Source organism: Podarcis gaigeae (assembly GCF_964106915.1).
Source record: "Podarcis gaigeae genome assembly, chromosome: 2".
In the NCBI taxonomy this organism is placed as follows: Eukaryota; Metazoa; Chordata; class Lepidosauria; order Squamata; family Lacertidae; genus Podarcis; species Podarcis gaigeae.
This window is the reverse complement of record NC_139679.1, coordinates 3,674,404-3,690,889: the sequence shown is the minus strand read 5'-3', so window position 1 is coordinate 3,690,889 and position 16,486 is coordinate 3,674,404. Positions and strand designations below refer to the sequence as shown.

Sequence of the window (16,486 nt, the reverse complement as noted above, 5' to 3'; positions counted from 1 at the left end):
TTTTCTAAACATAAATAGGTACTGTACATTAGAAATAACTGCTTTGCCATAACTTGTAGCAGGAGAGGGACAGTTTGTTTATGGGTTTGTTTATATCCTCACCTTTCTTCCAAAGAGTTCAACAAGTCATAAGTGGTTTTCTGCACTTTCCCCAGGACATGATTCTCACAACAACCCTGTGAAGTAAGTTAGACTGAAAGACAGTGACTGGCCCATGTTTCATGGCTATGTGTGGATTTGCACTTTGGTCTCCCAGGTTCTAGCCCAAGACTCTAACCACAATACTATGCTGGCTTTGCAAGGGCAATGATCTCAATCCAGATCATATTCACTACACATCTATTGCTCAGCTTCATAACATCTGCTTTGTATGCAGAAGGTCCCAAATTCAATTCACAGAATTGTTGCAGAGCCACTGTAGAATAGGCAACACTGAGATAAGATGAAAAAGTGGTCTGACTCAGTAACACAGGTTCCACTATCCAAACACAATGCATTCTCAGAGAATTGTTTGTTAGGCGAGTGTTCACATAATGAGTCAATGATTCCCAATGACTGCTATGGGAAATTTTCTAATGTGTTTCCAACTACAGAATTTTGACCCCCAAATGATTTTTTAAAAACCCCAGGAAAACCCTCTAAAATCTTGCAAAAGGTAAACAAGGAAGGGGAAAATGCTCTCTTATTTGTTAGATCTCTTCCCCGCCTCCCCCATGGTTTGTGGAGAAATGGCTGCTGCGAACCAGCAAAACACAATAAAGTAAGGCTTGTTTAAGGCTGCTTATTTGTTACAGTACTATACACAGGTCCAGCTGTTTGGATATCTGAACCTGCAGTGTGTATAGCAAGTTTTGGGTACTAATTCCTCATGTTTGGATACGGGGATTTTCCTTGGCCTCCAATAGAAGGCTCCATATGTCAGGGCCTTCATCTGCTGATTTCTCTCCACTTCTTCCCCCTGCTCCCCCCCCCTTTTTTTAAAAAGGTCAGGAAGCACCCTCTGGACTCCAATAAGCAGCGGCATACAATTGTGTCACTGACTGGGATGCAAAGGAACTGCTATTCTAAGCTGGCCCCAATAATGAAGCTTGACAAAAGAAAGACCCAATTACCCACCATAGCAAATGTATGTGTGCTGGCTTGAATGTTAATACAGTATTGGGTAGGTCTGATGGTGCTGCAGGGATAAGAATGTCTCAGAGTAGACTCTCTCTCTCTCTCTCTCTCTCTCTCTCTCTCTCTCTCTCTCTCTGCACTGTGTAATGGAAACATGAATTGCCCCCGCTCCCTCAAAGCAGAAGGCTCTGTCTCAAGGGACGAGGGACTGTTGACCAAGTCAAGCTGCCTGGTGCCCTCCAAGGATGACTGGCTAAGAACCAAGTGCCAGTTTTGCTAACAGTAAAAACTGACTCACTGCAAAATTTGCCTTTCATTAGCATACTGGGGGAGAACAAATTTCTCCACTCGGCTGGAAAAACAATTTTAGTGTTCTGTTGTTCTTCAGAAAACTGGAATCGCCAGGCTTGTAAATTGCAACATGCAAGCTACAAGGGGGATAGGAGCAGCAGCAACAACATAATTCCATTAGGAGAATTCTGGGAGGAAGGATAAGTTATGAACAGCCACTTGGAGTTGGTGCGCATGTGTGAGAGAGACACACCGCTCTATCTTAAAACAACAACCACCACCACCAAGTGGCTTCAAGTTGCAAAAGTTCAGATAGCTTTTGATTAAATTTCATTTGGAATCAAGTTCCTGAAGGATATTGTTGTTATTCATATTTACACTTTGATGACTTCAAAGCAGATAGGCAGACAGACAGACAGACAGGAAAGGGTAGAGCAGGGGTGAGGAATCTGTGGTTCTCCAGATACTGAACTCCCATCAGCCCCAGCCCAGCAGTGACCAGGAATGATGGGAGTTGTACCCCAACAACCTCTGCACCCCAGGGATTAAAAGTACACTTCTAAGGTAAAATATGGTATGAGGCTATGGGATAATCATCCTAGAGAAGCAGAGATACAAGCATCCAAGTACACATAGATAGTAGCTATACTGGACAGGAAACAGGCACATCAATTAAACAAGAATGGAAACTGCACCCAGAAATTATGCATATAATTTCAAATCAGCAAAGGAATGGTATCAAGTCTGTTGCAGAGGCTTCCTTTGTTGATACAGCCCATTGATCGTGCTTTGAGTTTTCTGAACAGAAAGCCTAAGAAGGCCTGGCTTTTTCATTTTGAAGCAGCCTGCAAAATGGTTGCCTGGTCACCTGTCTCAACAGGAGCCCCCTGACCACCACTGTACAATGTCCAAGATATCCCAGGCCTGCCCTGTGCTGCTCTGGGGTGAAGAACATTAGACAGGCCTGAGCCACAGGACAGCAAAAACAAGCACCAGTGAATAAATCTGCCAGTCCAGATGAAGACCATCGCTAATCTAGCTGGGAATCGTAATTTCAAGCCACTTTGCCTCAAGAGTCGGCATCTTTGATCTGAAGCTGCTTTTAGGGGCTAAGTGTTAAAATAATTTAAAAGATGCACATTCATCCGTCTTGTGATATGCCCTTAAACCGCTTTGCTAGGCTTGTGGCCCAAGTGGGACATTAAACCCCACAGGCAGGCAGCTGCTCTGGGGGATGCAGGGCAAAGTTCGTGACAGAGTTAAGAGATACTGCTTGAGTGCCAAATCTCTTTCTCTCAGAAGGAGGGAGAAATCAAGCAAGAGGCAGTGATTTTCCTTTAACATCTGGTCAGTGCTTTAAGCTGAGTCACTCCCTTTGGAAACTCTCCCATATGGTGTCGTGGTGTCAGCTCCAACCTCTCAGACCACAAGAGCGACTCTGCACTTTTATAATGGTTAAGCAACCCCAAGCTATGTTGTTGTTGCTTAATCTGTTCTGAGCCTCCCTGTCCCTGATTCATTAATATCTTGCACAAAAGAAGGAGGCACAAGGACCAAGGCAGTTTCCTGCACCAGAGGGGAAAGGCCTCTGGTTGAAGCTAGAGAAAAATAACGTCAAAGTTGGCTGCAAACCACCTTTTGAGTCAGAGTCACAAGATTGCTTTTAGGTGTTCCAAATGAGAAGAAAGAACCGAACGCAAATTACAGAACAGGGAAATGGTGGAACCACTGCAATTTGGACCTCTATAACTTTCCCAATAATAATTTATATACTGTACAGTGCTACCTCCGGTTATGAACACTTCTGGTTACAAACACTTCAGATTACGAGCTCCGCTAACCCGGAAGCAGCTGCTCCTGGTTGCAAACTCTGCCCCAGGATGCAAATGGAAATTACGCGCCAGAGGCACGCATGCAGTGAGAGGCCTCATTAGCAAAAGCGCGCCTCAGGATAAGAACGGTTTCAGCTTAAGAATGGACCTCCGGAATGAATTAAGCTCATAACCAGAGGTACCACTGTACAGAAAACCTTACAAAGCACAGCTTGGTCCTAACTATGCTTATTTCTTATAGCATTCCCATTTAGATTTTAACTCATTTTTAGTATTATATTACTGGGTCTTATTGTTTATTGTATTAGCTGTTGAGCTCGGGTCCTCCTTGCAGGCTTCCCATGGGCATCTGGATGGTCACTGTGAAAACAGGTTGCTGGACTACAGATGGGCCACTGGTGTGATCCAGCAGAGCTCTTCATATGTTCATGTGTCCTTTACACCACTTAGAGACTACCGTGATTCAAATAAATAAATGAATGGGAACCTTGAGATGGTGAGCCTTTCTATGTGACTATTCATTTTAAATATAGTAATTGTGTTATTGATGATGATGATGATGATGCAGTTGTTGCATGGGAACCAGAATTCAAGGCAGTCCTTTGCAAGCAGGGAAAAAACTTTCTCAGCACCCCAGCTGCAGTATTTCTCACTTGGCATAATTCTCTCCCTGAACCTCAGCTGGCACTCCACTGAACCAGCAACAGGTTGTATTGCAGCCAACACTTTCCTTTAAAACAACTGGCTTTTTCATAGTCCATGTTGAAGAAGAGTTTGGATTTGATATCCCGCTTTATCACTACCCTAAGGAGTCTCAAAGCGGCTAACATTCTCCTTTCCCTTCCTCCCCCACAACAAATACTCTGAGAGGTGAGTGGGGCTGAGAGACTTCAAAGAAGTGTGACTGGCCCAAGGTCACCCAGCAGCTGCATGTGGAGGAGCGGAGATGCGAACCCGGTTCCCCAGATTATGAGTCCACTGCTCTTAACCACTACACCACACTGGCTCTCAAACCAAACTTAACAGCTGCAGAAGCCCTTGGTCATCCCCCCACCCCATCCCACATGGCTTCCACCCAGCATGGGAAAATGTACTTCTGTTTGAAGGGCAGCAACAAATCACCTCCATCAGTCAAAACTGCATCTCCCTTCACCAATGGGCATAGGAGAAGCTACTTGAAAAGATGCTGCCTCTTCAACAGGGTACAGGATTTGTTTGCTTAAGAAATTCAGCTCCCCTAACTATTTCACTCTTCTGCCTCATGTACATCCAAGCAAAGTCTCTACTAAAGCAGTTGGCACAGGCATCCTTGGACAACCAGGAAGTTTTAGACTACATCTGCCATCAGCCCCAGCCATCTAGAGGGTCTCAGCTTTGCAAAGGTTGGCATAAGGCACCAAGCGAAAGAACTGCTGCAATATATGTTGTGTGAGAAATCACACTTGAAGAACTTCTGGCCCTGGAGATTTAAAAGAAGTTAAGGCTCATATCTGAGACAGGAGGTGGCAATCCTATTCATCTCTATCGTTCCTTTATCTATGCTGTTACAAGCCAAAAGATCTGAACAAGTCAAAAGATAAATAACAGCATTTTAGTGCTATTTTTTCCTAATATACATCTTTTTGTATGCAGCTGAATCCTTTTAAATCCTCCATAATTCCTGCGAAGTCTTCCCTTTGTTTTCCCTTATCAGATTGAAAATTCTCTTAAATTCTTTGTTTTCAACATGTAATCAAACCAGGGCTGAATAAAAAGGCCAGACCAAATTTATATTCTGGCTCAAACAGATTAGATTCTAAACCCTTAGTTATTGGGAAGTGTTTGTTGACAATGTGGTTGAAGAACTGGGGGGGGGGGGTGCAATTGATTACAACTGCAGTTGATTACAATGAGGGTACTGATATGGTTTTCCCTAATCAGGAGGGAATTATAAACCACATAAATCCAGTATGTGGCAAGAATTTTACAGTGGTACCTTGATTTTCAAACTTAATCGATTCCGGAAGTCCGTTCCAAAACCAAAGGGTTTTAAAACCAAGACACATTTTCCCACAGAAAGTAATGCAAAATGGATTAATCCGTTCCAGACTTTTAAAAACAACCCCTAAAACAGCAATTTAACATGAATTTTCCAATCTAACGAGACCATTGATCCATAAAATGAAAGCAATAAACAATGTACTGCAGTCACAAAATCAATCAATCAGTAGCTGAACTGGGTTCCACACAGTCACAAAAACAAAACAAAAAAGCAAAATAAATAGCAAAAACAGACAGACCTCAGCGCAACACTCAAAATGGAAGTGTGGCACTCAAAACGGAAGCGTAGCACTCAAAACGGAGCACGTTTGGCTTCCGAAAAAAGTTAACAAACCAGAAAACTTAATTCCGGGTTTGCAGTGTTTGAGTTCCAAGTTGTTTGAATACCAAGGCATTTGAGAACCAAGGTAACATTGTATACATATTGGTGTTTGTTCAGGTTTCTGCACTTTGCTCTTTTCAAGGTCTCCGGCTGCAATATTTAAAAGTATAAATAAAAAAGTTACACTATTCCAAGTCAGATTATTTGCCTTTCTCACTACTTCTTGATCCTTTTAACTGGAAATGCCAAGGTTTCAACCTGGGACATTCTGCATGGAAAGCATACGTTCCAACATAGCTTGGGTCCCTTCCTGCAGCCTCCAGAAACTACTGATGCAGCTCCAAAGGCACTAAGACCACATGCACACTATAGATTTAAAGTGCTATGATACCACTTTAAACTGTCATGGCTTCCCATCAAACATTCTGGAAGCTGCAGTTTGTTAAATGAATGAAAAACATAAATGAAAAACTATTCTAGGTCCTAATACAATAAACCATAAGGCAGGCTGGCCTTAGAGGTTGGATGGCCATCTGTCATGGATGCTTCAGCTGACATTCCTGCATTGGAGGGGATTAGACTATATGACCCTTGGAGTCCCTCCCAACTCTACAATTCTGTTATCCACTTCATGAATGAAACAGAGTTAATTGTTGCCAACAAAAGCTTGTAAGATCACACAACTGGAAGCGCAATGCAGGATCTGCAATGCAGGATGCAACTGCAGATTGTCCCATCTTTGCTCAAGCAAATTTTCTTGTAGAACAGTGAACACCTTGCAAGGCACAACTACACTCTTTGGCTTCTTATATCCGGACCTAGCACATGAAAAATGAATATTCAAATCGTAAACTCAATGAATATGTCAGTTCTTACACGATGCAAATTCAAGATCTGCTTCCCATTTCCAAACTTGGGGGAGGGGCCTGTTTTTGCAAGATCCCCCAGCATGCTGTTTTAATTTGCCAGTAAAGTTACTCTCCAAACTATTCTACACACAGCAACAACAACAACAACAACAAGGACTGAAAGCTATTCTACCCTACATCCAGAAATACCTTCATTTCCTCACTTTCTTTACTTTTCTTTTTGTGTGTGGCAAAACAGAAGGCAAAAAAAAAAAACAAAACTATCAGGGTGTTTCTCTTGCTGCTAGAGAGCATAGGGTTTTACCTGTGATAAAATATAGCACAAATGTGCCAGGTTCTTATTTTTCTCCCTCTCACACTTAAGCAAAACTTTTAGAGATAGCTTCATTCCTACACTAAGTCGGAGGCAGACAAACTCATGGATGCATTCTGCAACCTTTCCATTCTCCAGCACAGCCCTAGTGGAGCCGCTAATGCTCCATAGGGAAGGCAGCTGCTGAATGCAACCAGCTCCTGGGGCTTGTACCCCAACTCCTTCTAGGATTTTGAACACACTCTGCTCTTAAAATGGGCTGGAACAGGAACGAAGGAGGCAGCAACAGCAACAAGAGTGACAGCCAACCACCTCCCTCCTCCCTTCCCAGTCTGGTATTTTTGCAGCTGGAAAGCATTAGCTTCTCTCAAAGTCTTTTGTTTTTCAAATTGCTGGCTTGTTTTCTCTTCTCAACTTCCTCCCCCCATTCCTTCCCTCCCTCTTACCTTGTTCAAAATTCCATCTTTTATTATTATTTTCTGCTTTCATTCATAGTTAAAGCCAAAAGCCAAGGTTTCCTCTGAAACTTTATGAAAGCTACATTAGCAAGACCTATTTTAACCCTTACACAATAGTTTCTCTCTCTCCCCACCCCTGGCCATCGCCAGTCTCAGTCCCCAAAATCATTTTCTCCTTCTTCTCTTCTCTAGCTAGCTAGAGGGGGGGGGGGGAGAGCAGGCAGCTTTTTTGATTTTTGGCACAGTCTCAGAGAACTTTGGGAAATTTGGAAAAGAAGCAAGCCCTGGGCCTCAGTGGCACTCTGAAGAGTTCAGCTGCTTCTGCAACATACCAGAAAAGGGGCTACAGAGGGCAAAAGGCAAGTTGTCAAAAGAGCCACCTTGATCCCAGACAGAGTGAAGACACTCACAAAAAGCATCGCTTCAATGCAATAAGCTGTTACTTTGCATCAACTCCCAAAATCCTGAAGCAAAGCTATGTAGGGCGGCCACTGGGTGGCCCACCAATGACTTTCAGGTGGCTCAGGAAACACCTCTGAACAACAGACCGTTGGATTGTTCCTGTTGTTATTTTTTAATTCCTGTCCTGGTACCAGTATCATAAACTAAGGTTACCAGAATCCAGGGAAACTCCCCCCCCCCCTTTAAAAGAGATTTAAAAAGTTATTTTTTAAAAAGTTGTTTTTTTAAAAAAAATAAGAAGTAATATCTGCTCTTCTGTGGTCTCCTCTGTCACGCACCCTTCCTCTGGGCACCGGAGTGCTCTCTTGGATCGGGCCTGGGCTCAGTCACGCGTCCTTGCCCTCCTGGTGCTTTCCTACCTCTCCTTGTCAATGGCAGTGGCAGTAGTGCAGCAAGTTTGGGGCTCCCCTCTTTTTTGTCCTTTTTCTTTCTCTCTTCCTTCTCCCTGCATCGGTTCTGGGGTTTTTCTGGCCCCAGAGTGCCGCTGGGCAGTCAGCCGAGTGGCCGGGCACTCTTGCTCCTGGCTCGATTTGGGTCACGGGGGGGGGGGTGTCAGCGGTCCCCCAGTTGACGCACCGGGCATCCCCGGTTCCCCCTTGGCAGTGGCAGTCTCAGCAGCCCAGAGCCAGCCTGCTGGCGCAATTGTCTCTGGCTGGCTTCAGGAGCTGCTCACTGCCATGGCACCTGCTGTTTTGCCTCACCAGAAGTCCCCATACGATATGTCTTGCGCCATTGAACCAATCACGCAATATTCATTCCCTATTAATAAATCTACAACACTTAAAATATAAATCCAGGGACGGATTTTGTCTGGAGACAGATTTGTAAAGCCAGGGACTGTCCCTGGGAAACGAGGACGTCTGGTAACCATATCATAAACACCACTGTAAATTAGAGTTAATTTCCATCACAGGCCCAAAGTGGGCATATTAGAACCATAGAATAGTAGAGTTGGAAGGGACTCAAGGGTCATCTAGTCCAACCCCCTGCAATGGAGGAATCTTAGCTAAATAGAATCATAAAATATTGAGCCCCTTAGGTTGCCTGCCCCCTGCGTTAAACATTAAACAGGTTGTGTGTGAGAAGGAGGGAGGAAGAAACTTTGGTACAGTGAAGTGGTGTTTTTTTTTTAAAAAAAAAAGAAGCCAGCATGATATAGTTGGGTACATGGTCCTAAATAAAGATGTCAAATTCCTAGACACAAGCCTTAAATATCTCAGCCTATGAACATGTAAGCAGCTGCACTTGCATATATGCAATGTGCATTACCTGTTTGATTTGGCTGTTGTCTGTGCATGCGCTGCCATCTGCACATGTGCATGAGCTGTTTCAAAGGTGCCCACCTCAGCTTAACTGCAAAGTGACTGTGGCTTACATTTTCTAATCAGATGGAACCTGATTTCAGGGCAAGCACATCAAACAGCAGTATTTCTCAAGAAACTGCAGGATAGATATGGATTATGGCTAATGTTGTGTGTACATGGCTTCAAACAACAGTGGTGCAAGATCACTGGAGCCAGAGTGAAAAGTAATGTGTACACAGACGGCAACTCAGATTGAGCAGGCTCCAACTTCCAAGTTCAAAAGCCAAAATTGGGCAATATTTTTATTAGGACCAGCCAGAATGTCACAAACATCTGCCAAGCTTTCAAGTTCTCGAGAACTCTTCATGAGACAATACGTTATGCAAAGCAAGGGGTAAAGAAGGACATTGGGGGGTGCGGAGTGCAAGAACTAGGATGGATGTTGTGGTCATGAGTTCCAAGATGGAGATTGCAATTTACCATTTCTTCTTTATTCCAGAATCATTCTTCCTTATCTCAGAACTGAAGGTTTCTAACCTGCTGTGAGTGTATGTGTGAAGCAGTGATTGATAAGTGAGTTGTTTGGACACCAGACAATAGGAATCTCTGGGTTCTAAAGAACTGCTATCTTTCTTTCCCCTTTACTCCACTTTTCCTATTTCTGTCTTATTTTCTAGTGTAGTCCTTGGAAACTTCATATTTGCCCTTATTTCCTCCCACATCAACCAGGATGCATATTTTCTGAGGTGGGTTTGTCTGAGATAGGTACTCCCTAGTAGTTATTTTCTGCAAATACTACTGAACAATAAGTGCAAGTGGATGTTTGGTGTTTTTTGTTTTTTTAAAACCTCCTCTCCAAATGTCAAATGCAAATATGAAAACTTTGCAAAGAGGCTTAAAAAACTTCCTGCTGTGCTGAAGCTGATGTCCATGAACTTAATAAGAATTCACAGCATAGCCAACTTACAATACACTGGTATGCATGTCTTCTCCAGCAGCAAGTCTCTTTGTGTTTAATGAGGCTACTCTAAGGTAAGTGGATACAGGACTGCAACCTAAGTTTATGTTCAGGGTTGGCATTGAGGAAATAGGGTTCTTCTATTGTTAACAATACAGTGGTACCTTGGGTTACAGACGCTTCATGTTACATACACTTCAGGTTACAGACTCCACTAACCCAGAAATAGTACCTCAGGTTAAGAACTTCAGGATGAGAACAGAAATTGCGCTGTGGCGGTGTGGCGGCAGTGGGAGGCCCCATTAGTTAAAGTTGTACCTTAGGTTAAGAACAGTTTCAGGTTAAGAACGGACCTCTGGAACGAATTCTTAACCCAAGGTAGCACTGTAGTATCTCCACAGTTAGCACCAGCAAGACATGGCGGACTTTCTGTGGTAAACATAAGGGAGAGCAGCAATGACTGCACTCTCTCAGCAGCCATTTTGAGAATGGCACCCTCAGCACTCTGTTTGGAATGTGCCCACTGGTCCAAAAAGCTTGACAACCCCTGAGATAGGGGGTGCCTGGCTGTTGACACCCTATGCAGAGCTCTATGAGAGCAGAATGGGCTGCATTTCCAGCCCACACATACAACAACAATCCATAAATAATTCAAAATGTACACCTGGAACTGTACTCTAGATTCTAGATGGTGCCCATCTGTGATTTCTGAATCAGAAGAAATACTGAAAATAAACAAATAAATAGGAGGTGCTAATCTCACAAGGTAATGGGTAAAGACAGGCAGTGAATAAATTCTAAAATAGGAAGTACCAGGGCTCAAGATCAGCTGAAATTCCTTCATCTAGAAGCCCTACTCACAGCTCCATTCCCAAATCCCAGAGGTAACAGAGTGCCTGTGATTACTGAGCGACATGAAGAATGCACTCTGCACATGCTCAAGGGCATACTACTTTTTACTTGTTCCAAACAGCAGTTTATCTGGGGGGTACACTATATAGCAGAAGCGTCCTCCCTGCTCCCTCCGCTTTTGACACACGCCCTCAAAGCTGGTCTCAGGTGCACCCAGTGTCATGTTCTCTAATCATCATTAGCACCTGTTTGGGTCACAATTCATCATCTTCTTCTTCTTTTTGCTGCATCTTTCCCCCTCAGGCAGGATAATGACCCCTTTCCTGTTTGGCGTGTACAATATACAGCCAGCTGTCAGTCTGCCACGCACCATACTCATTTTGAACTCCTCAGGGATTTTGGTCTCGCTTCTGTCTGAAAGTAGAAGCGCAGGCCCTGACATGAAGAAAAAGTGACAAGAGGACCCCCAAGGCTGGCTGCTTCATTGTTTGCCCGCCCTCCAATTAAGGTGGACTTGCTGGAGCATCTGGTTGTCTCACTGGCATCACAACAGCACAAATTAAGATGACGTGTGTACATGCAGCTTGGGGTGGACACTGGACCATTTTCTCTCTCTTTTACTTGAGTTTGGAGGCAAAGCCTTGCCTTATATCTGTGTCTAAGCTTCTCCTCATTTCCTTCAATGAGAAACTAGGCTTTCTTCTTCTTCTTCTTCTTCTTCTTCTTCTTCTTCTTCTTCTTCAGGGGCAGAGATACCAGAAGAACTTTAAAATATTCCAAACAAGTTTCAAAAACCTGTCTATTTAGGTGGTTGTCACTGGCAGATTAACTTCACACCCTTTATGTGCCCCATTAATAGGAACATGTATTTATTGGCATTTTATATGAAGCCAACTGATTACTTGGGGGCATCTTACCCCAAACATGCTAATCAGAGCACTGCTCTTAGATTTATTATCATCCTGCACTGCAGGAGGTTGGACTATATGATCCTTGGAGTTTCTTCCAACTCAACAATTCTATGATCTTTATCATTTTATAATACAATTCAGTGATTTACTCTGTGCCCTGATCCCCACAGCTGTATGAACAAAAACCCAGTTTCCAATTGACAAGCTATGCTGTATATTATGTGGCCCAGGACAAAAAAAAATAAACATAAAAATCAGATCCTTACTCTCCTGTATCACATATTAAATTATCTATCTTTGGAGGAAAATCCAGTATTCTCCCAGGCACAGCTGCTTAAGACAATCTGTCCTCATAAAGGGCTCATCCTCACCCTAGTATACTGTCGTATTTTAATGAAAGTATGTATTAACTGTATTCTTAACATATCCAACTTCTCAGGTCTTTCATGCTGACTTGGAAGCCAGCCAGGGTAGAGAGGCATCCTCCAATACGGCTGCAGAAACACCCAGCTGGCTTCTGCCTTATCCTGGGGAAATCCTTTATTGTGTCATACATCATAGATGGGACTTATTGGCAAAAGAAAACATGGCCACAGAGTTTGGAAGCATCACTGCTGGGAGCAGATGACAGGGAGGTGGCAGGGAGACAGGGAGATTGGCACTGTGTGGGTGCAACAGTGAGAGCACCCAGTTGACCCAGGGTGAACAACAGTTAACACTGGAGTTAACGCAAAGATAGATTCTAGGATTAAAAGGAAGTACAAGTGAGCAGGAACATAGGAAGATGGCTTTTATTGAGTAATACTATTGGTAATCCAGCACAGTATTGCCTACACTGACTGGCAGTGGCAGTTCAGGGCTTTAGACAAGGGTCCGACCCAACACTACCTAGAGATGCCAGGGATTGAACCTGGGACCTCCTGCATGCAAAGTAGATGCTCTAACCCTGAGCTATGGCCCTTCTGCAACCATTTAGATAAGGGAATAGAGCAATGTAGACACCAGTGTCAGTGCACACATGGGTTATAGAGATATGAATTTTCCATGTGTGCTTTTGTGCGTGTTCATCCACACTCGACAGCTTTCAGTGGAATTATGTCTCAAAGCTTCCAACCCACACTAATCGAAGGTGCTTGATGGAATGTATCTGCACTGTGTGGGGTTGTCCCCTCCCCTCAATTAGTACATCCACACCCTTCTTGAATTCTGGAAATCTCAGGTCCATTGTGGACATGCACACAGGTATCTGTTTTAACTATTCACCTAGCTAATTTTTTCAAAACTATTTTTGAGACACAAATCTTCCAATATAGATGACTTGCACAAAACATCAGGCTAGAATATAATACTAAAAATCTAGTCCCACTAGTAACCCACCCTTCCTGAGGTCCATTGTAGGCACGCATACAGGTGTTTGTTTACCTGTGTCACATGGTCAGTTTTTATTTTACTTTTTAGATATAATTTTTCTGATATACCAGACTTAGAAAGCAGCAGGTTTTAAAAAAATTAAACAGCTCTGTGTGTGTTGCACCTGGCTGCATCAGCAGCCCACAAAGAAGTATTTCACTAATGGAAGTACAGGAAGTGGTAATAGATGGTACCCAGCAAAACATCATTTCACATGCTTAAAAACAAAACTGAGGCATCTAATCATAAGCCTGCATTTTTTATCAAAGCTTCTATATTTTGATCAGGGCCTGAATCTTAAAATGAGCTTAAAGATTTTCAAATGTTTCATGCCAGGCAGAAGACTAAAAAACCTTGGCAAAATGTTTTTCCTCCTAAGACAAGGGGGCCCCCTGATTTATAGCAGAAAACAATTCTCAAAGTCATAAAAAGGGAATTACAGGCTGAGAGCGAGGACACTGACCTTGCATGTTACAGAAGATAAAAAAAGCAGAGATAAACAAATTAAGGGTTGGTAAATAGTAAAATAACACCATGTGCCTCCCAGTAAAATGAGCCATATCTTCTTCCTAAGGTTAAAAAGGCCAAGAGCAGTGAAAAAGGCAACTGGCTTGGCTGGAGAAGAAGAAGCTTCTTTCTATTTTTATTTTGAGGCTGGAAACTGTTCCTTCCTTTTCACTTTGAGAAGGTTTAATTCTTTTAAAAGGCTACCTATGATAATGTATGAAATATATTAGCTTAAATGTAATTATGCAAAGGATTTAAGAAATGCTAGATTCTTATTTCATAGAGTCATATTGCAATAGGAGACCAGAAGGGCAAATGAGCCCAGCCTCCTGCCAGACAGGAGACGCCATCGAGCACTCCTGATATATAGTTGTCAGGCCTTTTTGTTTAGACACCTTCAAATGAAGGAGATCTTTCAATGTTGATGTGAACTAAAGATCCTTGAAGATAAAAATTTAAGATTAACCATCTGTTTTGGAAGGCAATAGGGCAAGGAGGGCAAGAGGTGAGCTGGTAATTAAGATTCCTTGTTGAGACACATGTAAGATATATTACTACTTATTTGTCATTTATAGATGGAAGAATATATAGCTCTTTGTGTCCCATAAAAGGACAGAAGGAAATGGGTGTATCTTTTGTGATTGGTTCTAGCAAACAGCCAATAGGAATTTCAACCAGGCTGATTGGACAGAGGCAGCCAAAGGAGGAGCAAGGGGGCTGGATTAAGGAAATATAAGTGCTGGCCAGAATGGCAGGAGGCCAGGCCAGAGCTTGGTAACCATATACCACTGTGCCTCTCATTTATTTGTCTGACAAATAAATTACTATTTTAATTTCTCTATTGCTGCGTTGAATATTTCATTCCAGCTAAGCGTTAACCACAAGCAGGGTGCTACAAAACAAAACAAACAAACAAACAAACAAAAAACCTCACCTACACAATGTGCTTTACTACATCTACAGTTGAGTAGCATGTGATATTTTGGTTAGGGTCCCGCCCCCCCATCCCCCGTGCTTCCTTATCACATTATCTGCAGATTAGGGAAATCCAAATTAAATGAGGACGAGCATGGGATGCCCTTTTTATGACGACCACATTGTGTGGAGGAAGTGAAAAACATGCACTTATGGGATGCATTGAATCCAATTTAAACTACTGTGTGGACACAGCCTAGGGCAGCAATCCTGTGTACATATACTTAAGAGTAACTGCCACAGAACTCAATGGAGCTTAGTTCAAAGAACGCATACAAAGGGTCATGCTGCAAGTCAAGCTTTTAAAAATCATGAGATTGCTTAAAATCCATGAGTGAAATAAGCAAAACTAAGCTATCACTGAGAATTTAGCAAACAGGAAACTTCTGGGTTAACCTCCTTTTACCTAGCTGGCCTTAGGAGCTGGAAAATTTGACTCTTGCACAATGAAAAGCAAACATTTTTGAGTTTATTGTCCCCTGGGTTCTCATTTTACAGCAAAGGAAAATAAAATTGCAACATCTTCCAGCCCAGTTGACTAAAAATATTTGTATGGGGAAATCTTCATTAGTAGGCAATTTCTGAGAAGGTCGTGAATTCCAAATGCTACCCCTAAAGTCTCCAAATATTTATGTACGTTGTTTTTGGTCCTTGAGGCATCTAACAAATCCCACAGGATGACAAACGTGTAAATGATAACTTCCTCATATTTTTGCAAGCACAGACACAACATGCAGGAAACAGAGATGGCTCATTCATTATTTATTCAAAGAGCTCAGTCTGGAAGTATAATAAGCTGCCTTAGTATTTTCAAACCACTGAGCCATCTATCCTGCCTACCCCAACTGACAGAGACTCTCCAAGGTCTCCAGGAAAAGATCCTCTCCAGCCCTGCTACCCAAAATAATTTTAAGTAGAGATTGCATTATACAGAATGTGCCCTCTTGCAAACAGTAGCAGCTGGTGTGGTGTGGTGGAGCCTGGAAGCCACCCTCCCAATGCCAGTAGCACTACAGAATATCCGGAAAGGCAGGGTGGAAACAAGGGTGACTATCACAGGCAGGCTGATAGTGCTAATCCTGTGGTCTGTCAGTATGCCTGTGCAGCCTCATCCAGGTAAGGTGAAGAGGTCCACCCTGACCCACCAGCCGCTCCTGCTCCCGAGTCAGATCACCAATCCATCCAGCTCAGTATTGTCCACTGGCAGTGACCCCTCCAGGTTTTCTGGCAGGGATTTTCCCCAGCCCCACATAGAGATACCAAGAACTGAACCTATTACCTTATGCATGCAAAACATGTGCTCCTCCACTGAGCCACACCATTATTCTGTCATCCCCACAAAGAGCTCAAGGTCGCTTATGTGGTCCCCCTACCCATAATATCCTCACAACAGCCATGTGAGGTAGGTTAGGCTGAGAGTGTGTACTGTTTGGCCCACTGAGCTTTGTGGGTGAGTGGAGAACTGGAACTAAACATGTCACTAAACTGGCCAGGGAATGAACTTAAATACTTAGTTTATATTACATAAGCTAAGTTGGAAGGAACCCAAAGGTCTTCTAGTTCTACTGAATGTCCAAAGGCAGGAACATTTTTTTCTGTCTAAAGCAGGGCTGGGGAACCTGTGGATGTTGCTGGACTACAATTCAATCTTCACTGACCATTGGCCAGCACTGGCTGGGACTAATGGAAGCTGGAGGCCAACAACACCTGATTCTCTGGCCCTGGTGTAAATCAATTGCCAACAGGCACCTGCCAAGCCTTTTCAAGCAAATATTTTTAAGAAAAGGTTTTCCTAATAAATTCAGTCCGTTGCTGAATAGCTTCCCCCCCCTTTACAGGCTACAATTCTTCATGGAAGGATTTGGA

General features: G+C 43.1%; 1 protein-coding gene and 1 long non-coding RNA gene across 7 annotated transcripts in view; both read right to left on the bottom strand.

The window, feature by feature from the left end:
• Positions 1–16,486, bottom strand: part of LRP1 (LDL receptor related protein 1) — a 317,737-nt gene that overhangs the window by 147,585 nt on the left and 153,666 nt on the right. The window lies entirely within an intron of this gene.
• On the bottom strand, positions 11,514–16,486 carry LOC310840122. The gene is made up of 2 exons (XR_014561822.1): positions 14,547–16,486; positions 11,514–13,368 (listed from the first exon to the last, which is right to left on the bottom strand). It is a non-coding gene; the product is annotated as an uncharacterized lncRNA (long non-coding RNA).